The 26751-nt window shown below is 43.8% G+C and overlaps 1 protein-coding gene across 2 annotated transcripts in view; it reads right to left on the bottom strand.

Moving 5' to 3' along the window:
• Positions 1-18706, bottom strand: part of LATS2 (large tumor suppressor kinase 2) — a 93444-nt gene extending 74738 nt beyond the window's left edge. The window contains exon 1 of one of the 2 annotated variants that reach the window (XM_073583045.1): positions 18535-18706. The gene's annotated coding sequence lies outside the window, so the exon portion shown is untranslated. Of the gene's footprint in view, positions 1-6433; positions 6530-18534 lie in introns of those variants that run through there. The other variant, XM_073583046.1, reaches the window with a different exon arrangement.
• Between the last annotated feature and the right edge of the window lie 8045 nt (positions 18707-26751).

The following is a 26751-nucleotide window of genomic DNA, read 5'->3' as shown; positions in this document are numbered from 1 at the left end:
ACCCCAGGTACACTGCAATCGTGTTTGATCGCAGTGTGCAAGGGGTTAATGTATCGGGGGCGGTTCTTGACCGCCCCTGACACATTGTGCTGGGTGTCAGCTGTGATAATCAGCTGACACCCGGCCGCGATCAGCGGCGCTCACCACGTGGGCGGCGCTGATCACTGTGACGTACTATCCCGTCCCTGGGAATTAAGTCCCAGGGCACATGGACGGGATAGTACGTCACATGACAGAAAGGGGTTAAAATTTACGGGAACACATAAAATTTCCTATATTAATAATGACAATGTATCAGTAGAAATCCAGATGCTATACAGATGATCTGCATGGGATCCAATTTTGTTTTGTGCAACCATAGACTTGGAAGCGCGACTCATCTAAAATACGGATGAATCTAGGGCAGTGATGGCAAGCCTTTTAGAGACCAAACTGCAATCCAAAACCCACTTATTTTTCACAAAGAGCCCTGAATACTGAGATTTTAGATTAGAAAGACAACTCATACATTAGCGCGCTATACAGTCAATATCAAAGAGCTTGTAAGTGCTGCACTCCAAGCCTAAGATACTAGCCACCAGTTGTAGTGAAGGTCTGTTCTTGAGAATGGAGAGGATTTTTAATCAAAAGTAAAATTGCAAAGTTGTTTGTTTTTACAACCTCTTTGCAATTTTAACCCTCTATCATGATGAAAACAAACCCTTTAAGGCAGGGATATCAAACTCAAATACACAGAGGGCCAAAGTTAAAAGCTTGCAGAAAGTTGCAGGGCAACCATGATATTTGTTAAAAAAAATGTCTACCATTGAGGAACTTTTTCCTTATCAAATAAAACGATTAACGTTTGGAATTATAGTGAAATAATACAGTATAATGTTATGTAACAGCAGTAAAAAGCCGATGGCCCAATGGCCTAATTTAAATATGTAATGTCAAAGGATAAAAAACCTTGAATAAAACAGATAAAGTATGATGCAAGCAAAAGTGCTCCAAAACACAGTATGATGCCCCTACAGTGAACTCCACCACATGCACAGTATGATGACCCTACGGTTCCCCTCGCTCTCAGTTCCTCCAGTAAAGAACTGGGGTCATCACAGTATGATTCTCCAACTGTAATCACACACAGCTCTGCATCTATATATATATAAAAATGAATGTATGTATGTGTGTGTCACCAACCAATCACAAAGCATCTTTCATTTCACCAGAGCTGTTCAAAAGAAGCTCAGCTCTGATTGGTTGCTATGATCAACAGTTTTCCTTGCATACAATCACTAAGCATCTCTCATTTCACCAGAGCTGGTTAAAAGTAGCTGAGCTGTGATTGGTTGCTATGACCAACAGTTTTCTCACTGCATGACAACACCTCAGCAGACACTTACATGGTGGGAGAAATCTAGCATCCCCAGGAACATAAGCTCCCAGCCATTGTCTGCCCCCCCCCAGAAAGGAACACAGAGCACATGACAGAAATGAATCCCCCCCTCCCATGGATCATTGGTATGCAAGTTAGGGCAAATCCACTCAGCATTTTGGTACTGACCCCAGGCCTTTCTTAAAGGGATCCCGGTATGGAAGTCAGGGCAATTGCCTTCAAATGCTCTGGTACTGACCCCAGGCTCTCTTAAAGGGATCTCCTGTACAGAAGTTAGGGCAAATCTTTCAGCGCTCCGATTCTGACCCCAGGGTTCTATTAAAGGGATCATTCGTATGGAAGTCAGGGCAAATCCACTCAGCGCTCTGGTTCTGATCCCAGGCTTTCTTAAAGAGATCCCCGGTATGGAAGTTATAATAGAATAATAATAAATGTTATTTCTATAGCGCCGACATATTCCGCAGCACTTTACATTTCAGAGGGGACTTGTACAGACGATAGACATTACAGCATAACAATAATCACATAGATCATAACAGATACCAAGGGGAAAGAGGGCCCTGCTCGCAAGCTTACAATCTATGAGGAAAAAGGGGAGACACGAAAGGTGGGTGGTAACAGTTGCCCTGATTGTATGGACCAGCCATAATGTTAAGTGTGTAACAGTACAGACACAGAGGGCTAATGGATGCATAAAGCATGTGGGAACATGATGCGGGGAACCTGGTTATGGTAAAACTTTTGGCTCTGCCACACAGGGATAGATTAGGTTAATGCGTTGAGGCGGTAGGCCAGTGTGAATAAATGCGTTTCCAGGGCACGCTTAAAATTGTGGGGATTGGGGACTAATCATGTTGACCTGGGAAGTGCATTCCAAAGAATTGGCGCAGCACGTGTAAAGTCTTGGAGACGGGAGTGGGAGGTTCTGATTATTGAGGATGCTAACCTTAAGGTCATCAGCAGAACGGAGGGCGCGGGTAGGGTGGTATACTGAAACAAGGGAGGAGATGTAGGATGGTGCTGAGCCATGGAGAGCTTTGTGGGTGAGGGTAATAAGTTTGTACTGGATTCTGGAGTGGATGGGAAGCCAGTTTAATGACTGGCACAAGGTAGAGGCATCAGTGTACCGATTAGTGAGGAATATGATCCTGGCTGCAGCATTCAAGACAGATTGGAGGAGGGACAGTTTGGTAAAAGGGAGACCGATTAGAAGAGAGTTACAATAGTCGAGACGAGAATGAATAAGAGAAACAGTAAAAGTTTTTGCGGAGTCAAAAGTAACATAGTTTTGAATACTGAAGAAAGACCTTATGTCCATCTAGTTCAGCCTATTTTTAGTGCAGCTGTTCTGCATTGTTTATCCTGGGGAAGGCAAAAAACCCACAGAGTAGAAGCCAATTTTCTCCATAGGGAAAAAAATTCCTTCCTCTAAGCTGGGTTAACCATCTACCTATAATATTATGTTATTCGTAACCTTCTATACTGTTACTCACAAGAAAAGCATCCAGTAAGAAAAGTTAGGGCAAATCCACTCAGCGCTCTGGTTCTGACCCAAGGCCCCTCTTAAAGGGATCCCCGGTATGGAAGTCAGGGCAATTGCCTTCAAATGCTCTGGTACTGACCCCAGGATCTCTTAAAGGGATCTCCTGTACAGAAGTTAGGGCAAATCCCTCAGCGCTCTGATTCTGACCCCAGGGTTCTATTAAAGGGATTATTGGTATGCAAGTCAGGGCAAATCCACTTAGCGCTCTGGTTCTGATCCCAGATTTTCTTAAAGGGATCCCTGTTATGGAAGTCAGGACCGTTCCACTTAGCGCTCTGGTTCTGACCCCAGGCTGACGGGATGATGTGGGATATTAGGGGTAGTAGTCCGGCGGCTCTGGTTGACGGGATGATATGGGATATTAGGGGTAGTAGTCCGGTGGCTCTGGCTGACGGGAACGATGTGTGATATTAGGGGTAGTAGTCCGGCGGCTCTGACGGGATGATGTGGGATATTAGTGGTAGTTGTCCGGTGGCTCTGGCTGACAGGATGATGTGGGATATTAGAGGTAGTAGTCCGGCGGATGTGACGGGATGATGTGGGATATTAGTGGTAGTTGTCCAGTGGCTCTGGCTGACGGGATGATGTGGGATATTAGAGGTAGTAGTCCGTGGCTTTACCGGGATGATGTGGGATATTAGTAGTCCGGTAGCTCTGGCTGATGGGACAATGTGGGATATTAGGGGTAGTAGCCCGGAAGCACTGGCTGATGGGACGATGTGGGATATTAGGGGTAGTAGCCCGGAAGCACTGGCTGACGGGATGATGTGGGATATTATAGTAAATGTCGCTATGCGGAGTGGGCGGGCTATACACTCATATATATATATAATTTGTTATAACTAACCGTAGTTAGTTACTATGCCCGGGCAGCGCCGGGCTCTTCAGCTAGTACAGTATAACGGGCACATAAAGTCTTTCATACAGTACAATGGCTCAACATACTGTATGCCCTGTGGCAACTACAACCTCTGAGCTTCATACAAGAGAGAGCACCAAAATAGGTTTGTCCATTGGCTGGTTCTGTTTGACTAACCTTAGCGGAGACTCAAAAGACGATTTTGGTGTGAATGACCTATGTACAATATTGGGGTCTCCTCGATCTACAATATCGGGGTCTCCTCGATCTCAGATGTCAGTGAAGAACAGAATCTCACATTTGGATTTTACATCCTCAAACTATTTGTCCTCAGGTGAGAGAAACTGCCATTTCTGACAGCTGCTTAATCCCTTCTCACCATTATAGGGGCAATAAAAGGTAAATACATTAATAAAAGCATATTATAATTAAATTCCTAAATGTCTTTACTTAGCAAGTTACACTCAATAACTCAAAGTACTAATCACTGTAGAACATTACCATGTCCACCCCCTTGTTACACTGACACAAACCTGTACTAGACTGGTAATAGGACACGAGCCTGTGTGGTAGGAAGCTCCATTGCTGTGATCTGGAGATAACTTTATGATATGTGGTATATGCTGCTTAGCATTTGGAAACACAGGGTGGACAGCAGTTTTAGCAGCTAACAGCCTCTTCTTACATCAGCACCCCTGGTATCTCCAGTATTAAATCAGCTAGACAGGGTGGACAGCAGTGTGACCGGCGTCTTCTTACCTCAGCACCCCTGGCATCTCCAATAGTAGATCAGATACACAGGGTGGACAGCAGTGTGAGCAGCCTCTTCTTACCTCAGTACCGCTGATATCTCCAGTATTAGATCAGATACACAGGGTGGACAGCAGTGTGAGCAGCCTCTTCTTACCTCAGCAATCTGGTATCTCCAGTATTAGATCAGATACACAGGGTGGACAGCAGTGTGAGCAGCATCTTCTTACCTCTGCACCCATGGTATCTCCAGTATTAGATCAGAATATCCACTAGGAGTCATATTAACATCCTAGGACAGGTTTCTGTCAGTGTAACAAGATGGCGGACATTTGTATGCACTATATTTACTACCTTCCTTGAAAAAAAAGTTAGATTTTTGGCTTAATATCAATTAGGAATTTACGTATAAAACCATTTTAATTATGGTTTTTTTTAATTCTGGGAGAACCCCTTTAACAACATATGTATGCTTAACTGAGCTGAGTGTGCATGTTTCTGGTGCCGGGGGGGATTCAAAGAGGAGGAGATGTCAGCCAAGCATGCATTCAGCCAAAAACTATGTAATGTATGTGGCCAGACTTAGAATTATAACACAAGCATCAAATATCATCACCATCAACTGTTACAGTCTCGCAGAATTAATAAAAATATGTATTTATACGGAAAGGATCCAACCGCATTTGTTGTGACTGAAGCCAACTATACAGATTTATTCTCCAAACTACTTTATAGGTAAAAAATGTCTCCCTCTCAAAAAAGCAAACATTTTCTTAAAAGGAGAGTTCCAAGTAACAATGATGTTCCAATACGGAAAGTCACATAGCACGCTACAAAGTAAGTGAACCCAAATGTCACAACTCAAGAAATTAGTTGCTGAAAATCTGACATTGACAGGGATGGCATGTGTTTGGCCCCATTACGGTTCCCTATTAGTAAAACTAGACGTTACCGCATCATTAAACACATAAAAATATTGTGTGAAATGGGAGGTGGTGATGACAAAAATGCACAATACTTCATGTGACTAGAACCATCCAGCGCACACACGGCTACATATCCTCCATCCACGTCTCATTCCGCTCAGTAATACAATCGTATCGACATTCTGACTAACTAAATTGTGACGGATCCTGACGTCGTCCTGTTTTCATCATAAATAATAAATCACATCAGCGGCAATCAGGGATATACCGCGGTGGCTTCCCTGCAAGGAAACGTTTAATTGGGACCTTTCGAAAGGAATATCAAGAACATATGCTGCAGATATCCTACGGTTCAAGACGGTGCAGATAAGCCTGTGCTCATCTTCTTCCTATTTCAACCATACAATGTATTTCATGGGCTCGTTAAAGAGTCAGTGAAACAGGTTAAAAGCACATCTGATGAAAATGGGATCACAAAGCCCCCCTCACATCCCACCGTAAAGGACCAAAATGGACAGCGACCAACTCTGCTGGGTCAGAGAAGTCCACATACCTGTGGTCACGGAGTGATCGCCACTCGGATAGATGTGCGATCAGACTCGTATTTCTGTGAGTCAGACACTATATTTAACTCTTTTTTATGAAGAAAAATGCACATCTGCTTTACAACCGAGTATAAAAACCGCCATATAACAGGACTACAAGTCCCGATGTATCAAGACGGTCAAAAGGCATGAACTCTTAATTCTTGGCGCTCATCAGGTCATAAATGGATCGGGACTTCATTACCCATAAATGGCGACTCTCGGCTTTCTTCATTACGGTACCTTACATTCCTCTCGTATAAGACTTAAACAACCTCAACCCACGTAAAAGTGGCCTCATGACACCCCGCTGTGAAACAGAGCTAAGTAGTCCGAGGACGTGTCCGTCGTGTTGACAAATTGGTTTCAAACGCGGCGAACGAAGCACGTTACCTTGGCTCGTCTCCCAGCCTTGGCTGTGCCACTTTCCAGTTAATGGCATGATCGTTTCCTTCATAGAGGGACTCTGAGAAGAGACTTCTATGTGACAGAGAGGGGAAAAAAAAATCTGAGGAATAGGACACCTCCTTTCTCTTTGGGAAGTTGCTTAAAGTTCCTCCTTCACCTCCTCCTCTTTCCTCTTGGCGTCAACTACTCAGTCACAGAGGCACATTCCAAGCTGGGGAGAATTTACAGTCCGATCAGAGACTTAGGAAAAGAAAAAAAATCCCCATGTGCATCTCATGCAGCAGGAATGAGCTGGGCCCGGACGAGCACACTGACTTATTATTAGGGTTTGGATTTCTTTTTTGCTTTAAGAAACCGCAGTCTATACGTAGAAACTATATAACCGAAGAACTATAAACTACATACAGGAAAGATGTATATCTTTGTACCGTGTTAGCCAGTAGATAGAAAAATATTCAGAATTGAGAGTCCTCAGTGGTTGATACCTTTTAATGGCTAACTGAAAAGATGGTAACACATTGCAAGCTTTCGAGACTGCTCAGGTCTCTTCATCAGGCTAGACTAATACAAAATCTGAAGAGTCACATATTTATGCTACATAGACTACATAGAAACAGTACTACATAGATACAGATACTATGATACTGATATGGTTCCGAGTATAAGGAAAGGTCACACGCAGCATATCATAAAGACCCGAATATGGGAAGCATGACCAAGACCATTCAGAAATGCAAAAGTAGAAAATCTTTACTGAAAAATAGATAAAAACATATCAAAAATACAGATCCGGGAATCCGTACAAGGTTAAGAACCAGACAAAAGGAAAAATGGGCAAGACAGTGAGAGGATGGCACAACGCAGATGGGCATGCATGAAGGAATGACGATGAAGTAAATGACGTACCGAATATATAAATAGAAAGAAGGTACAATAATCAAAGGTGAATGATACGAGTAATAATAAAAATAATTATAATAATAAAGTACAAGAATATACAATATATATAGATGACAGTTATAACCAATAAGCATAAAAGAAGATAATAACGATAGGCATCAAACATACTGTATATAAAGTGGTTATTGCAATCACACACAACAAAGAAAAGCACTCAAAATATACGGTAATATAATTTACACAAGGTTACAGCATGATCAAATATGTAATGCCAGCTAAAATGTCCGACCAATCCGACGCACGTTTCACACAACATGCTTCATCAGGGGTACTAATACTATATCATACTGGAGCCTGCAGGGAACATTTACAGTGTAGGTTTAACAAACATATGCATAAGCCCCCATTAACGGAGTCATGGCTCATTTATTAGAGTGGCTTTTTTGTCCTCTATTGGACCGGTATGCCTTTTTGCTTTACTGGCCAGCATTGACACGCAGATCTACCTATCTGGACCTGACCTCGCCTCCTTACTGACTGAAATCCCACAATGTCTGTCTGCTATCTCAGCCTTCTTCTCTGCTCGCTTTCTCAAACTGAACATGGACAAAACAGAATTCGTCATCTTTCCCCCATCTCACTCTACCCCCCCACCAGACCAATCCATCAATGTCAATGGCTGCTTTCTTTCTCCAGTCCCGCATGCTCGGTGCCTTGGGGTGATCCTCGACTCTGCGCTCTCTTTCAAACCACATATCCAAGCCCTCGCCTCCTCCTGCCGCCTGAAACTCAAAAATATCTCCCGGATCCGCTCATTCCTCAACCATGAAACCACGAAAACACTAGTGCATGCTCTTATCATCTCCCGCCTCGTCTACTTCAACCTCCTACTCTCTGGCCTCCCCTCCAGCACTCTGGCTCCGCTCCAGTCCATCCTACACTCTGCTGCCCGACTAATCCACCTGTCTCCCCGCTATTCCCCAGCCTCCCCCCTATGCCAGGCCCTTCACTGGCTTCCTATCGCCCAGAGGCTCCAATTCAAAACCCTAACCATGACATACAAAGCCATCCACAACCTGTCTCCTCCATACATCTGTGATATGGTCTCTAGATACCTACCTGCACGCAACCCTCGATCATCTCAAGATCTCCTTCTCTACTCCCCCCTTATCTCTTCTTCCCACAACCGCATACAAGACTTCTCCCGTGCTTCCCCCATACTCTGGAACTCTCTGCCGCAACACATCAGACTCTCACCATCAATGGAAACCTTCAAGAAGAACCTGAAGACCCACCTGTTCAGACAAGCCTTACAGCCTGCAATGATCCTCGGTCTACTGAACCACCGCACGACCTGCTCTACCCTCTCCTACTGTATCCTCACCCATCCCTGTAGACTGTGAGCCCTCGCTGGCAGGGTCCCCTCTCCTTATGTACTTGTGTGTCCCTTGTCTTACACATGTTTACTATACTTGTCTATATATCCCCTTTTCACATGTAAAGCACCTTGGAATAAATGGCGCTATATAAATGCATAATAATAATAATAATAATAATAATTGATGTGCTATTTTATACATAGGTATTCAGGTGTACATTCTTATAACATGGGCGCCTATGAACAATTTCTGAATCCTGGCATACATCATAGGGGAATCATCCAGATGTCCAGTACAAGAGTATGTTCACATGGGACCTGCATCACATTTCAATTTTGACTTACTCCACGACGATTTAGTAAAATCTCATCTGAGATTTTTCTCCCCCATGTGCACAAGCTATGAATGACCCCTAACATGTTGACTATATTGGGAGAAGTGTTTTACATCCATTCACATCATTCTACTATATCTTATATCAGGGCTAAACGTTTACAGAAACACAACAATTTGTATTAGAATGTTGCATACAATGTTATCCTATGAGGTTGCATGATATGCGTGTCCCATTTTTCACAAAAAAATCCATTTAAAGTCCCTCCACCAGATACCAAAAAACACAGCTAAAGTATAAGATGAGATTGCCGAAAAATGCACCAATATCGTGCCATTGAGCCCCATCCGGTATGCTCATTTTGCAGGTTTTTTTTACCTTTGCTTCTTTGAAGACAACCTAATCTCATAAGTTGTGGGGAAAGCGCGCACAAAAGGGTCAGCCCTATGTACGAAGAAGAAAAAATGAAAAATGGCATTACTCACCTAGGGGGTGGTATGGTGCTCCTGTTATTTAAAATTCCATCTGCTACTGCCTTGTGACTGGGGTGAGGCCCAAGGTGAAAATGTCCAAAAAAAGGAAAATAAACATTAAAAGGCTGTACAGATGGAGAAAGAATCACTTGCTGCAAAGATATGGGCGATGAAGGTTCTTTTATTACGACAATGGCGTTCAAACGCGTTATCCTAATAAAGGAACCTTCACTGTCCATCTTTGCAGCAAGCGATTCCTTCTCCACCAGCGCAGCCTTTTAATTTTTTTTTTCCATTTTTTGGACAACCTAATGGCATTCACACCAAGAATCTACACCACATACTCCACCTATGAGTGTAGCCAAACTCTGGCATTGCCGTGTTGATCTCCCTGTAGAGAAAAGGTCAGTGATGAGACACTCACAACCCCCAAGCTGCCAATACATGGCAGAGATCCCAGGTAAATGGATGATCAATGATTAACAATTTTATGGAAATAGCGCCACTTGAGGCTGCGTCTGGCACTGCAGTCAATTCAGGAAAAAATGGGGCCAAGACATACAGTATATCAGAGAGTAATTACTGCAATCGGAGAAAGTTCCCATTGCAACTTCATAGATGCTGCTGTCAATCGTGGCATTGGCTGATAAAAGGCTAGCAATGGGGTCTCCATTCTGACATACTTTAGTGTTGCATTAACAATAAAGCGATCACAGCTTCATCTAATAAAAAAAATAGTAAATATTTTTTTTCAAAATATAAAAATGAATGCCCACCATTAATGATGCACTCCCCATAGAGCACTGCTTGCCCGCTATTAGTTTTGCTTTAACCCTCTAGCATTGTTTTCCCACTTTTAGTCCTACTTTGCCCCTCCGGCATGGTTTGTCCAATTCTAGACTTGTCCCCACTCTTGCATTGCTGGCTTAAGGCCCCGTCACAAGAGATCGAGATCGCTGCTTTTGTGACGCCACAGAGATCTCGCTGGCGAGATTGCTGTGTGTGACGGGGATCAGCGACCGGCCCCCCTGCCGGTTATCGCTGATCGTGCTCGATCGGCCTGGGCCATTTTTCGATCGCTGGTCTCCTGCTGGCCAGCACGCATCGCTGCGTGTGGCAGCGAGACACCAGCGATCAGCGACGCTGGACGCTGGTTTCCAAGGTAAACAGAGGGTATCCAGGAGTCACGCGGCTCTTAGATACCCGATGTTTACCTTGGAAACCAGTGTCCAGTGTCGTTGGTCCTGATCACTGGAGGGGCTGTCTGTGACAGTTCACCAGTGATCAGCCTAACGATGTCCCAGCGATCCCATCATGTCGGATCGTTGGTGGGATCGCTGCAACATCGTTATGTGTAACGGGGCCTTTAGTATTAATGACATGCCCCTGTTAGAATTGCAGACTGAGTGTCCAGTATTAATGCTGCTCGCTCCCCGTTTAGCACTTCCTGGCCAGTATTAATGATGCATGCCCTCTCTAACATTGCTTGCCCAACATAAATCTTGCATGCCCCATCTAGTAGACATGAGCAAACAAATTCACCGGACCCTGGTCCAGCAGCCAGGTCAGTATTCTGTCATAGCTGCACTCATGAAGTCATACGAGGCTGGCTAATCAAAAGAGGCAGGTAGGAGGCAGATGGCAGGGATACGGATCAGGCCGCTGGGCCGGGGTCATCATGGCAATCAATTTTCCCATCTCTAAGTTCTAAGATAGCGTTCCCAGTACTAACAATGCATGTCAGATCTGGCACCGTTAGTATCAATCCCACAAGTCACCATTAGAATTGCTTGTCTAATATTACTTATGTATGCCCCCTCTTTGGCATTGTGTATAGATGATGCATGCCTCCTCTGATATTTTGTAAAGATGATGAATGCCCCCTCTTTGGCATTGTGTATAGACGCTGCATGCCCCCTCTTTGGTATTGTGTATAGATGATGCATGCTCCATCTTTGGTATTGTGTATAGAAGATGCATGCTCCATCTTTGGTATTGTGGATAGATGATGCATGCTCCATCTTTGGTATTGTGGATAGATGATGCATGCTCCATCTTTGGTATTGTGGATAGATGCTGCATGCCCCCTCTTTGGTATTGTGTATAGACGCTGCATGCCCCCTCTTTGGTATTGTGTATAGATGATGCATGCCCCCTCTTTGGTATTGTGTATAGATGATGCATGCCCCCTCTTTGGTATTGTGTATAGATGATGCATGCCCCCTCTTTGGTATTGTGTATAGAAGATGCAAGCTCCATCTTTGGTATTGTGTATAGATGATGCATGCTCCATCTTTGGTATTGTGTATAGATGATGCATGCCCCCTCTTTGGCATTGTGTATAGATGATGCATGCCCCCTCTTTGGCACTGTGTATAGATGATGCATGGCCCCTGTTTGGCACTGTGTATAGATGCTGCATGCCCCCTCTTTGGCATTGTGTATAGATGATGCATGCCTCCTCTTTGGCACTGTGTATAGATGATGCATGGCCCCTGTTTGGCACTGTGTATAGATGCTGCATGCCTCCTCTATGGCACTCTGTATAGATGATGCATGCCCCCTCTTTGGCATTGTGTATAGATGATGCATGCCCCCTCTTTGGCATTGTGTATAGATGATGCATGCCTCCTCTGATATTTTGTAAAGATGATGAATGCCCCCTCTTTGGTATTGTGTATAGATGCTGCATGCCTCCTCTATGGCACTGTGTATAGATGATGCATGCCCCCTCTTTGGTATTGTGTATAGATGATGCATGCTCCATCTTTGGCATTGTGTATAGATGATGCATGCCCCCTCTTTGGCATTGTGTATAGATGATGCATGCCCCCTCTTTGGCATTGTGTATAGATGATGCATGCCCCTCTTTGGCACTTTGTATAGATGATGCATGCCTCTTCTTTGGTATTTTGTATAGATGATGCATGGCCCCTCTTTGGCATTGTGTATAGATGATGCATGGCCCCTCTTTGGCACTGTGTATAGATGATGCATGGCCCCTGTTTGGCACTGTGTATAGATGCTGCATGCCCCCTCTTTGGCATTGTGTATAGATGATGCATGCCCCCTCTTTAGCATTGTGTATAGATGATGCATGCCCCCTCTTTGGCATTGTGTATAGATGATGCATGCCCCCTCTTTAGCATTGTGTATAGATGATGCATGCCCCCTCTTTGGCACTGTGTATAGATGATGCATGGCCCCTGTTTGGCACTGTGTATAGATGCTGCATGCCCCCTCTTTGGCATTGTGTATAGATGATGCATGCCCCCTCTTTAGCATTGTGTATAGATGATGCATGCCCCCTCTTTGGCATTGTGTATAGATGATGCATGCCCCCTCTTTAGCATTGTGTATAGATGATGCATGCCCCCTCTTTGGCATTGTGTATAGATGATGCATGCCCCTCTTTGGCATTGTGTATAGATGATGCATGCCTCCTCTTTGGCACTGTGTATAGATGATGCATGGCCCCTCTTTGGCATTGTGTATAGATGCTGCATGGCCCCTCTTTGGCACTGTGTATAGATGATGCATGGCCCCTGTTTGGCACTGTGTATAGATGCTGCATGCCCCCTCTTTGGCATTGTGTATAGATGATGCATGCCCCCTCTTTAGCATTGTGTATAGATGATGCATGCCCCCTCTTTGGCATTGTGTATAGATGATGCATGCCCCCTCTTTAGCATTGTGTATAGATGATGCATGCCCCCTCTTTAGCATTGTGTATAGATGATGCATGCCCCTTCTTTGGCATTGTGTATAGATGATGCATGCCCCTCTTTGGCATTGTGTATAGATGATGCATGCCTCCTCTTTGGCACTGTGTATAGATGATGCATGGCCCCTCTTTGGCATTGTGTATAGATGATGCATGGCCCCTCTTTGGCACTGTGTATAGATGATGCATGGCCCCTGTTTGGCACTGTGTATAGATGCTGCATGCCCCCTCTTTGGCATTGTGTATAGATGATGCATGGCCCCTGTTTGGCACTGTGTATAGATGATGCATGGCCCCTGTTTGGCACTGTGTATAGATGATGCATGCCCCCTCTTTAGCATTGTGTATAGATGATGCATGCCCCCTCTTTGGCATTGTGTATAGATGATGCATGCCCCCTCTTTAGCATTGTGTATAGATGATGCATGCCCCCTCTTTGGCATTGTGTATAGATGATGCATGCCCCTCTTTGGCATTGTGTATAGATGATGCATGCCCCTCTTTGGTATTATGTATAGATGATGCATGCCCCATCTTTGGCACTGTGTATAGATGATGCATGCCTCCTCTTTGGCACTGTGTATAGATGATGCATGCCCCCTCTTTGGCACTGTGTATAGATGCTGCATGCCCCCTCTTTGGCATTGTGTATAGATGCTGCATGCCCTCTCTATGGCATTGTGTATAGAAGATGCATGCTCCCTCTTTGGAACTGTGTATATATGATGCATGCCCTTTCTTTAGCATTGTGTATATAGATGATGCATGCCCCTTCTATAGAATTGTGAATAGATGACGCATGCCCTCTCTTTGGCATTGTGCATAGATGATGCATGCCCCCTCTTTGTAACTGTGTATAAATGATGCATGCCCTTTCTTTAGCATTGTGTATAGATGCTGCATGCCCCCTTTTTGGCACTGTGTATCGATGCTGCATGACCACTCTTTGGCATTGTGTACAGATGCTGCATGCCCCCTCTTTGGCACTGTGTATAGATGATGCATGCCCCCTCTTTGGCATTGTGTATAGATGATGCATGCCTCCTCTTTGGTATTTTGTACAGATGATGCATGCCCCCTCTTTGGTATTGTGTATAGATGCTGCATGCCCCCTTTGGTATTGTGTATAGATGATGCATGCCCCCTCTTTGGTATTGTGTATAGATGATGTATGCCTCCTCTTTGGCATTGTGTATAGATGATGCATGCTCCCTCTTTGGTATTGTGTATAGATGATGCATGCCCCCTTTGGTATTTTGTACAGATGATGCATGCCCCCTCTATGGCACTGTGTATAGACGCTGCATGCCCCCTTTGGTATTGTGTATAGATGATGCATGCCCCCTCTTTGGTATTGTGTATAGATGATGTATGCCTCCTCTTTGGCATTGTGTATAGATGATGCATGCTCCCTCTTTGGTATTGTGTATAGATGATGCATGCCCCCTCTTTGGCACTTTGTATAGATGATGCATGCCCCCTCTTTGGTATTGTGTATAGATGATGCATGCCCCCTCTTTGGCACTGTGTATGGATGATGCATGGCCCCTCTTTGGCATTGTGTATAGATGATGCATGCCCCTCTTTGGTATTACGTATAGATGATACATGCCCCATCTTTGGCACTGTGTATAGATGATGCATGCCCCCTATTTGGCATTGTGTATAGATGATGCATGCCACCTCTTTAATATTTTGTATAGATGATGCATGCCCCCTCTTTGGTATTGTGTATAGATGATGCATGCCCCCTCTTTGGCACTGTGTATAGATGATGCATGGCCCCTCTATAGCATTGTGTATAGATGATGCATGCCCCCTCTATAGCATTTTGTATAGATGATGCATGCCCCCTCTTTGGCACTGTGTATAGATGATGCATGCCCCCTCTTTGGCATTGTGTATAGATGATGCATGCCCCCTCTTTGGCACTGTGTATAGATGATGCATGCCTCCTCTTTGGCACTGTGTATAGATGATGCATGCCTCCTCTTTGGCACTGTGTATAGATGATGCATGGCCCCTCTATAGCATTGTGTATAGATGATGCATGCCCCCTCTTTGGCATTGTGTATAGATGATGCATGGCCCCTCTTTGGCATTGTGTATAGATGATGCATGCCCCCTCTTTGGTACTGTGTATAGATGATGCATGCCCCCTCTTTGGCACTGTGTATAGATGATGCATGCCCCCATCTTTGGCACTGTGTATAGATGATGCATGCCTCCTCTTTGGCACTGTGTATAGATGATGCATGCCTCCTGTTTGGCACTGTGTATAGATGATGCATGCCCCTCTATAGCATTGTGTATAGATGATGCATGCCCCCTCTTTGGCACTGTGTATAGATGATGCATGGCCCCTCTTTGGCACTGTGTATAGATGATGCATGCCCCCTCTTTGGCATTGTGTATAGATGATGCATGCCCCCTCTTTGGTACTGTGTATAGATGATGCATGCCCCCTCTTTGGTACTGTGTATAGATGATGCATGCCCCCTCTTTGGCACTGTGTATAGATGATGCATGCCCCCTCTTTGGCATTGTGTATAGATGATGCATGCCCCTCTATAGCATTGTGTATAGATGATGCATGTCCCCTCTTTGGCACTGTGTATAGATGATGCATGCCCCCTCTTTGGCATTGTGTATAGATGATGCATGGCCCCTCTTTGGCATTGTGTATAGATGATGCATGGCCCCTCTTTGGCATTGTGTATAGATGATGCATGGCCCCTCTTTGGCATTGTGTATAGATGATGCATGCCCCCTCTTTGGTACTGTGTATAGATGATGCATGCCCCCTCTTTGGCACTGTGTATAGATGATGCATGCCCCCATCTTTGGCACTGTGTATAGATGATGCATGCCTCCTCTTTGGCACTGTGTATAGATGATGCATGCCTCCTGTTTGGCACTGTGTATAGATGATGCATGCCCCTCTATAGCATTGTGTATAGATGATGCATGCCCCCTCTTTGGCACTGTGTATAGATGATGCATGGCCCCTCTTTGGCACTGTGTATAGATGATGCATGCCCCCTCTTTGGCATTGTGTATAGATGATGCATGCCCCCTCTTTGGTACTGTGTATAGATGATGCATGCCCCCTCTTTGGTACTGTGTATAGATGATGCATGCCCCCTCTTTGGCACTGTGTATAGATGATGCATGCCCCCTCTTTGGCATTGTGTATAGATGATGCATGCCCCTCTTTGGTATTGTGTATAGATGATGCATGCTCCTCTATAGCATTGTGTATAGATGATGCATGCCCCTCTATAGCATTGTGTATAGATGATGCATGTCCCCTCTTTGGCACTGTGTATAGATGATGCATGCCCCCTCTTTGGCATTGTGTATAGATGATGCATGGCCCCTCTTTGGCATTGTGTATAGATGATGCATGGCCCCTCTTTGGCATTGTGTATAGATGATGCATGGCCCCTCTTTGGCATTGTGTATAGATGATGCATGCCCCCTCTTTGGTACTGTGTATAGATGATGCATGCCCCCTCTTTGGCACTGTGTATAGATGATGCATGCCCCCATCTTTGGCACTGTGTATAGATGATGCATGCCTCCTCTTTGGCACTGTGTATAGATGATGCATGCCTCCTGTTTGGCACTGTGTATAGATGATGCATGCCCCTCTATAGCATTGTGTATAGATGATGCATGCCCCCTCTTTGGCACTGTGTATAGATGATGCATGGCCCCTCTTTGGCACTGTGTATAGATGATGCATGCCCCCTCTTTGGCATTGTGTATAGATGATGCATGCCCCCTCTTTGGTACTGTGTATAGATGATGCATGCCCCCTCTTTGGTACTGTGTATAGATGATGCATGCCCCCTCTTTGGCACTGTGTATAGATGATGCATGCCCCCTCTTTGGCATTGTGTATAGATGATGCATGCCCCTCTTTGGTATTGTGTATAGATGATGCATGCTCCTCTATAGCATTGTGTATAGATGATGCATGCCCCTCTATAGCATTGTGTATAGATGATGCATGTCCCCTCTTTGGCACTGTGTATAGATGATGCATGCCCCCTCTTTGGCATTGTGTATAGATGATGCATGGCCCCTCTTTGGCATTGTGTATAGATGATGCATGCCCCCTCTTTGGCATTGTGTATAGATGATGCATGCCCCCTCTTTGGCATTGTGTATAGATGATGCATGGCCCCTCTTTGGCATTGTGTATAGATGATGCATGCCCCCTCTTCGGCATTGTGTATAGATGATGCATGCCCCCTCTTTGGCATTGTGTATAGATGATGCATGCCCCCTCTTCGGCATTGTGTATAGATGATGCATGCCCCCTCTTCGGCATTGTGTATAGATGATGCATGCCCTCTCTTTGGCACTGTGTATAGATGATGCATGCCCCCTCTTTGCACTGTGTATAGATGCTGCATGCCCCCTCTTTGGCATTGTGTATACAGCTCTGGCAAAAATTAATAGACCACTTTCAAATGTTCAGTTTGTCTGATTTTTCTCCTTATAGGTATATTTTTGAGTAAAATGTAAATTGTTCTTTTAGTCTACACACTTCTGACAACATGTCTCCGAATTTCCAAGCATTACTATTTTTTTTTTTAAAGAAAAATGGTCAAAATTAAAAAGAAAAACAGTGCTTTTAGACCTCAAATAATGCAAAGAGAACAAATTCATAATCATTTAGAAACAACAATACTAATGTTTTAACTCAGGAAGAGTTCAGAAATCAATATTTTGTGGAATAACCATGATTTTTAATCACAGCTGTCATGCCTCTTGGCTGCTTACCACCAGTCTTTCACACTGCTTTTGGATGACCTTATGCCACTCCTGGTACAAAAATGTAAGCAGTTCTTCTTTGTCTGATGGCTTGTGACCATCCATCATCCTCTTGATTACATTCCAGAGGTTTTCAATGAGTTTCAGGTCTGGAGAATGGGCTGCCCATGACAGGGTTTTGATGTGGTGGTCTCTTAATTTTTGCCAGAGCTGTATAGATGCTGCATGCCCCATCTATGGTACTGTGCATAGATGATGAGTGCCCCCTCTTGCAATTTTTACCAATAAAAGGTATCAACCCCTGCGGACTCTCAATTCTTGCTATTTTTCCCTCGCTCCTGGCAATCCCGGTATGAGGATGTGTATGACCGCACGCCCCCCTAGCGTCTATGCTGCATTTCCTGCCTGCTGATGACTATGCCTGATATTCCGTGTCCAAGGCTGTACATGTGTCTTCTGGGAGGAATGTAGGAGGGGACGTGGGTTATTACCGGTTTCTCCGTCGTTGCTGCTTACGGTCCACGTTGCTGCTGCTGGATATGGGTTCCTGGGGGTCTCTTCTCTGGTCTCCCCCCACAGCACATACACACAGAACAGCAGGACAGACTTGGACGCTCACTGCATTGTTTGCATTCCATTGTTATCACGTGTCCAGTTCTGCCTGCGTCATTTCACTGCCTGCTGAGGACTGGAGGAGGCTGAAAGGAGGCAGAGCCTTCACCCCGGGTAGATGCAAGAGCCTAGACCTCTGACTGTCATGTGATCAGTCACGTGGTGTGTGGAGATATGGGTGCATGAATTAGATTTCAAAAAATCGCATGCACGTGGTGCGAAAAAAAACCTGCATCGTAACCAGGAGAGGGTGATAAGTACAGAGGGGGTGACAGGTTTCTATTATACTTTTCCTCTGATTGTTCCACTCCTGGTTTTAGCTTATAAATACTGAGGTAAAATACTGACCGTGTGAATAATAATAATAATCTTTATTTATATAGCGCCAACATATTCCGCAGCGCTTTACAGTTTAACAGTTTCAAAAACAACAGTCCTAAGTAACAACGTTCACAATACAATAATTAAAGCAAAATAAGATGAGATGCGTGAATGTGGTTTTACCTTTATACTGCGGACGTCCCTGTGGATTTCACCCTCTGACAAAGGTTAAAATGTGCAGCAAATTCTACCATTCCGGAACGACATCTGCACTGTAAAAGTTCCATCTAGGCGTCCCCTTACAGGGGCAGATACATTTACGTCAAAGACCACCCGCTGATCCGACAGAGAAGTCAATTGGTGCTTGTTTAATAACATTTACATGTCACCGTTATTGTGAGAATTTGTGACCGATCGTTCATGGGATGTTACATACAGAACACTCTACAGTTTCCATCAGCGTAAAGATGCGATCAATGACAGACACGCTTTATATCATTTGGGGTTAGATCGCTGGCAATGATCAGGAGCGACAGTTCATTAAAGGGAACCTGTCACCTCTTGTGGCCGTTATAAGATGTGTCCACCGCCTTTCAGGGCTTATCTACAGCATTCTATAATGGTGTACATAAGCCCCCGATCCGACCTGAAAGATAAGAAAAATAAGTTTTATTATACTCACCCAGGGGGGCGTTCCTGGTCCGATGGGTGTCGCAGGTCCGGCGCCTCCTGTCTTCTTGCGATGCCGCCCTCCTGTTGCTTCATCACTCCCGTCATCGCATTCCTGCGCAGGTGTACTTATCTATCCTGTAGAGGGCAGAGCAAAGTACTGCAGTGCGCAGGCGCTTGGCCTCTCTAACCTTTCCCGGCGCCTGCACACTGCAGTACTTTACTGTGCCCTCAACAGGATAGATAAGTACGCCTGCACAGGAGCGCGATGACAGGAGCGATGAAGCAACAGGAGGGCGGCATCGCAAGAAGATGGGAGACGCCAGACACGGACCTGCGACACCCAGCAGACAAAGGTGGTAAAATAAAACTTATTATTCATATCTTTGAGGTCGGACCGGGGGCTTATCTACACCATTATAGAATGCTGTAGATAAGCCCTGAAAGGCAGCGGCTGTATCTTATAGCGGCCAAAACAGCTGACAGGTTCCCTTTAATACTATGTTCCTTGTTTATACTTCTAAGTAGTTTGCAATTTACAGGTTTTACTTGAACGAAGGATATGGATACCTTTGAAGTCAATTTTTTTTATCATAAATTCAACTATGACTCTATCAGGCTTAACATATTTTTCGGAATTAGGTTTCATTAAAAAAATGTTGCACTTTTTGCTTTTAACAGCCTGTGTTCTGCACATTCTATTACAGGCTGCGGCATGAGTTGTCTGAGAATCCAACAGTGAGCTCCTGAGTTTATAAGTCTTTTATCTATCATGTTATATAATTTATGATCAAATGAAAGTCCATCTCAACTCTGATTTGTTGTGTGGTCATTAATCAGCTAAGAGGACCTCAGAAAAAAAAAATTACCCCATGTGCAAGACATTGCAGTAGCTTAGGTATCCATGGTTATGACCACTAACTGTCTAACTGTCATTATATGAGTGGTCGTAACCATGGATACCTAAGCTACTGCAATACCCTGCATATGGGTTAAGCGACATAGTAAATCTGAAGAACTATACTACATTTCTAAATGGAGCTATTTGCTAATATTATTTTATTATACATACTACATATTGGGATACGATCTTGGAGATGGGAATACCCCTTTAATGTAACATCTATCCTTTATTTGCAGATTCTTAGGTAATTCCTGGAAAACACCTTTTTTAAACATCCTGTGTGATTTGATAAACTGGGTGCAAAAAGTGAGAAGTTCACAAGGATTATATGGAGCGTGCCAAGTGTAAATGCACATTTGCTATTTTTTTTTAGGGGCCCCAATGTTGGTAGTACACAGCACAGCATCACACAGACTACACCAGATATTTATTTGCCAACATAATTTGGGCAGCGTACCTTTTATGGGATAACGTCCTGTACAAAGAGAAGAACACTGAACGGACATGCAAATGTATCTGTTCCAATATTTCTCTGTGTAGGTTCCATCCCTGGCTGGGGCTTACAAATATTGATGCGCAATACCGGGCAATAATACCACACTGTGACCTTAAGGAAAGAGAGGGAACAGAGAAGAAAGATATGAAGGACACTGAGAGACAATCAGGCTGGAATAGATACAAAAAACAATGACATAATAGACTATGCCACAGAAGAAAAATGATTATTTTCTCTTTTTATACATCCTAAAATTTTACTTGCTTTTGCAGCTGCTACTTGGCATTACGTAGTGCGGCACCTAGAATACTCACATCCTTCTTTTACTCTGTTCCAGAATTGGAACCAAGAACAATATTAACACCTGTAAGATGTCCGCCGGACAGGTCCTTAAAGGGAATCTGTCATCATTATATGATATCTCAAAAAAAGGGTATCATTCAATTGTGTGTCACATAAGGATTCTCTTAGTACTTTTGCTTCCCCCTGACCCCGCACCTTTCATGCATAAATACCTTTTTTGTATCGGTTCAGATGTATGTAAACTGCCGCGTTCCGGTCCGCTGGGCGGGGCTTATTCACCTGCTCCCCCCCCTCCCTGTCTTGCTCTACGCATTTCTTCTTGTGTAGAGCAAGACAGGGAGGGGGGGAGCAGTTGAATAAGCCCCGCCCAGCGGACCGGACAGCGGCAGTTCACATACATCTGAACCGATATAAAAAAGGTATTTATGCATGAAAGGTGCGGGGTCAGGGGGAAGCAAAAGTACTAAGAGAATCCTTATGTGACACACAATTGAATGATATCATTATATGATCTCTCAAAAAAGGGGTGACAGATTCCCTTTAAGAGGAGATATGTATCATTACGGTTGGTAGCTTCGGTGATGTGAGCTCGGAAAGCATGCTCCAGCACATATAGTGCCGAGAGAGTTATTAGGGTATTCCAGTGCAGGGTTTTATGAGCAGTCAAAAGAGGTGGGTGGGAACGACCGCTCACATATCCCCACACCAGGTGCGTGGTTTGGCAGATACAATGGAGACCAAGTGTCTCATTCATGGTCTGTGACTGGAGGTGTGGAGGCCTCCAGTGTGTTTGCTGAAAGACACTGACCTGAGCGGGCGCACCTGCAGTGCCATATGGACTGTTGATTTTCTGTTTGCTTCCACTTTGTGCCGGAAAAGACTATCTTTTGTTTGCTAGTGCCTAAGCAGGTTTATGGAGTTAATAAACTTGACTGGACATTTTTTTATTAAACCGCTTCCTGTGCCTACCTCAACCACAGCTCAGTGAGTACAGATCCCTACACACCATACTGTGACCATACAGTGGTAGATAGCGGTCCTGTAGACCAAGCAAGTGATTATAGTGCAATTATAAATAGCGACTCATAGTTCACGCCCTTTCTGATGGAGTTGTTCACTTTATTCATATTTTCCATCTGGCCCAGACTGACATGAAAATTTTTTCCCGACACAGAAACTTTTTCCCGCCACGACTCATCTACGAAGTTTACAACAAAAACACATTTGTCTATTCACATTTCCAGCCTTGTCCCCACCTGCACATACTTGCCATCTTCCTGATATCTCTATACTGAGCTTGCTGTCGAAGTGTACATGAACAGTACTTCACTGCACCACTGGATAGAGTTGGATTCACATCTACACAGCTCAGGACTTGCTGTATAATGTTCTTCATGCTGCTGCTGCTTCTCTCTGCATGTTAAGAAGCGAAGAGCAGGAATGTGTCTTCGTGTGAGGGTTTCAATATGACACAGATCATAGCAGCAAGTCTCCTCCAACCACCTCATTCCATTGCAAATCAGGAGAGAGGGGAAAATTAGGGAAATCGAGGCTTCAGATTATAAAATGGGCATAAATAGTGTTATTCCTTATGTACATACAGGAGAGTTTATTAAAAAGTTTCTTGAAAGTACAGTTATTCTTTAAATTCTTTGACCTTTCTATCTTGGAATGAACTGTTGATCATGTTTATTGTTTTTTGATCAAGTATGTGATGGTGTATTACTTACCATTTACACACAGCAATCAAACGTTGTGTAATATTATTGCACCATCATTAAAATGTCAGGGTAAGGAGCCAGTAAAGTGCTTCTTGCCAGGGCGATTGCACAACCTTTGTGCTGAAACCTATTTGGAAGAATAGATTAAATCTGCATAACTGTAACCACTCTACAATTGTGCATTACATACCTTACATGACAATTGCATGTCTTCTCTCTTCCCCACCCCCAATTCATTACAACTCCATGTGCTCTCTCCCACCTCCACTTCATTACAATATCATGTCCTCTCTCACACTCACTCCCAATTCATAACAATTCCAAGTACTCTCTCCCACCCTCACTCCCCATTCATTTCGATTACATTCTCTCCCACTCCACCCCTAATTCATTACAATTATATGTCCTGTCTCACACACCCCCAATTCATTAGAATTACTTGTCCTTTCTCCCCTTCTCACTCCCAATTCCATGTTCTCTCTCCCACCTAATTCATTACAATTACATGTCCTCACTCTCACCAACACCCCTAATTCATTACAAATCTATGTCCTCCCCCAATTCATTGCAATTACATATTCTCTCACCCCCACCCCCAATTCATTACAATGCCATATCATCAAATCTATGTCCTCACTCTCACCAACACCCCTAATTAATTACAAATCTATGTCCTCCCCCAATTCATTACGATTACATATTCTCTCACACCCACCCCCAATTCATTACAATTCCATATCATTGGCTCATTTAATTACAATATCATGTCCTCTCCTCCATCCACCCCCAATACATTACAAAGCGATGTCCCCCTCTTTCATTACAATTTCATCTCCGCTTCCCCCAATGGTGCTGAAAAAGAATATAATAAGGGCAATCTGGACGTGGCTCCACCTTCCCCTGGCACTAGCCCAGTTTGCCACATTATAATTTGTCCTTGGCTGTGGACTATAAGAAACTGCTTCACAGGCTGCATATGGCCTGCATGTTTGAGTCCCTTGGCTTACATGGTCCGTGGCTACCCTGATGAAAGCTTTGGTGAACATGTGGTGACATGTTTCATATATGGTTACACATATATGAACATCTAATGACAGCAAGTGGATCCCAGCTGTTGATCACTGTTGGCAGTGAATTAATCTGTGTACTGTCCAGCTGTTCAACAGTGAATATATATTTATTCAGGAACAAAGATTACACAGCTTACAACTGGTATTTCTTATAGCTTAGGATCTTAGAATCTTCTCTGCCAGCCTGCAAAGTGAAAGTAAAATGTGCTCCAGCTACACTCACAGTGAACAGGAACTTCTTGTGTTTTTGTTTTTTTAGTTTTCATTGCTTTACTGGCAATATAACACTATGGTTGGAAATAGAAACTCATGCTCCTTTAAACAATAGTAAATAAACATTATCCCAACATCCCCACTCAACAACTACTTATTCTGTTAGTCCCACAGTGGTTAGGAATTCTCCAAATTTGCCTCTTTGTCATAACATCAGCTATCATCCGGGTGGTCTTGCAATAAACAAACTTAATTATGCCACGTGATGATGTTTACCGTCAATGTATTTGGTTCTTGCATTGGTCTTCTCACTGCATGCAACTTTAACCCCTACCCGGCATGTGCAGCTGGAGCTGCGTTCCCACAAATCGCCCTATATATATATATGGCACCATGATCTTGTGGGCTTTGGGTTTCTGAGTCATTGGGCCCATAAGCTGTTGACAGCAGATTAATCTCTGCACTATCCATCCGTTCAACAGTGAAAATCTATTCATTAAGGAACAAAGATAAAACAGCTTACAACTGGTATTTCTTATAGCTTAGGATCTTAGCATCTTGTCTTGTCTTTTTTAACAGTGCTTTACTGGCAATGCAACACTATTTCTGGAGACAGAAAACCATGGATTATTAAACAGTAGTAAATAGTAGTTGCTGCAATATGTACAATAGTAAGGGTGGTTTTACCCTATTTTTGTAGAGTGGGCAATTTTTACTCCTTGGCAAAACTGTGCACAGTTTACTGTACATTGCGACTTTGCAGTCAAAAACCACATTTAGAACAAAATTATTGTACATTGATTGCATAACTTCTACAGGTGAAACCAGTTCCTTCAATTTATTTTAGGCGTAGAAGCCGTGCAATCAGAAATAGTATCGCAGAACTGTGACAGTCTCGGAAAAAAATTGTATGTTTTTCCCTGAATAGCAAAAAGACTGCCATTGGGCTCATGTGAGAGCTGAACACGCTTATCAGTGTACTGAAATAGATATCTCACTGACTTCAGGTGTTGTGAAACATCCAGACCATCATGCCTCCATGACACCCCTGATCGATACTGTCTATTACCCAGATTCCTCTGCATGGCCATGAATATTTTAGGATGTGGGTTTGGTAATGAATAGAAAAAAAACAGAACACTATAATCATTTATATTAAATTCTTTTAGATAATTATAGAACAGCAGATATATCTTCACTAACAGAAAAAATAATAGGCACTGGGGTTATATTGAAGTATGTCTAACCATAAGCGGCTATTAGATGGAGGCTGAGAAGAGATGACTGCTAACCACATGTGTGCGGTCATCAATGGACCCTACTGTAAGGATGCCGTCATATTGGGAACCTTTTAGCTCAGGATCACTTAGTGTTTCACAATCAAGGAGTTACACAAGACTTTAGGTATGTGTCCCCCCTCCAATACTGACACAATACTGTTAGCAGTTAGTCATAGCAATGCCTTTTGCTCAACGCTGTGCCAGAAAATTTGGCCAACAGATTGCGCCTAGAGGGAAGAAGAGTGTAAATATCCATTGTTATACCCCTGTCTTCCTCATACGCCCTAGGACTCCCATCCTCTCCACATGTGACTGACTCTTTTATATGGCATTTGTTTTTTTAACAGATTAAAGACAATGACTGTAACCCATTGAGGTCTGGAGTGCACCCACAATACATCGGAAAGAATGCAGAGAATGCAAGCAGCTTACATTCCGGGAGAGAACAGCACCTTGTGTTATCACACTCACCCAATATGAACAATTAAGGGGTTTGTTTCCTTTTGGTTAAAGGCACTCTGACATTCTTGACCGTATGCATAATCACAGCTATTCATTAGGGTATATTAACCTTCACACAAGTGGAGCCAATTTCTATAGGTCAACTTGTTTACTACTGCCAGTAATAACCAATGATGAGTCTAACTTTCAATCAGGCCCTTGGATTGTGCAGAGACAAATGCTGTGTTCCCGTAGGTGCAGACTTGAGTTGGTTTTGGTATGGAGAGAACATTCCTGGATGAGATCAGCCTATGGTCATAGTAGGCGAAAGAGGACCGGATGGAACAAAAGTCCTTCCATGTATTAAAAGGATTGTCCTCCACGAGTGGCACACCCCCTTGTTAAGTAGTACCCCTTGTAAAATTAAAGTCCTCCATATAGTATAATGCACAGCCCATATTCTGGTACAGTAATAGATAGGTATATCAGAGTAAAACAGAGGTACATCCATGTAATGTAAACTATGAATGAGAGCCAAGTAGACCTACTAGTGTATAAGCACTATAAAGGATAAAGGCCCCGTCACACATAGCGATCTCGCTAGCGAGATCGCTGCTGAGTCACAAGTTTTGTGACACAACAGCGATCTCACCAGCGAGATTGCTTGTGTGTGACAGC

This window comes from Dendrobates tinctorius, unplaced genomic scaffold, assembly GCF_039654945.1.
Source record: "Dendrobates tinctorius isolate UK_male_01 unplaced genomic scaffold, ASM3965494v1 ptg000075l, whole genome shotgun sequence".
NCBI classification, from domain to species: Eukaryota; Metazoa; Chordata; class Amphibia; order Anura; family Dendrobatidae; genus Dendrobates; species Dendrobates tinctorius.
This window is presented reverse-complemented; position numbering and strand designations above follow the sequence as displayed.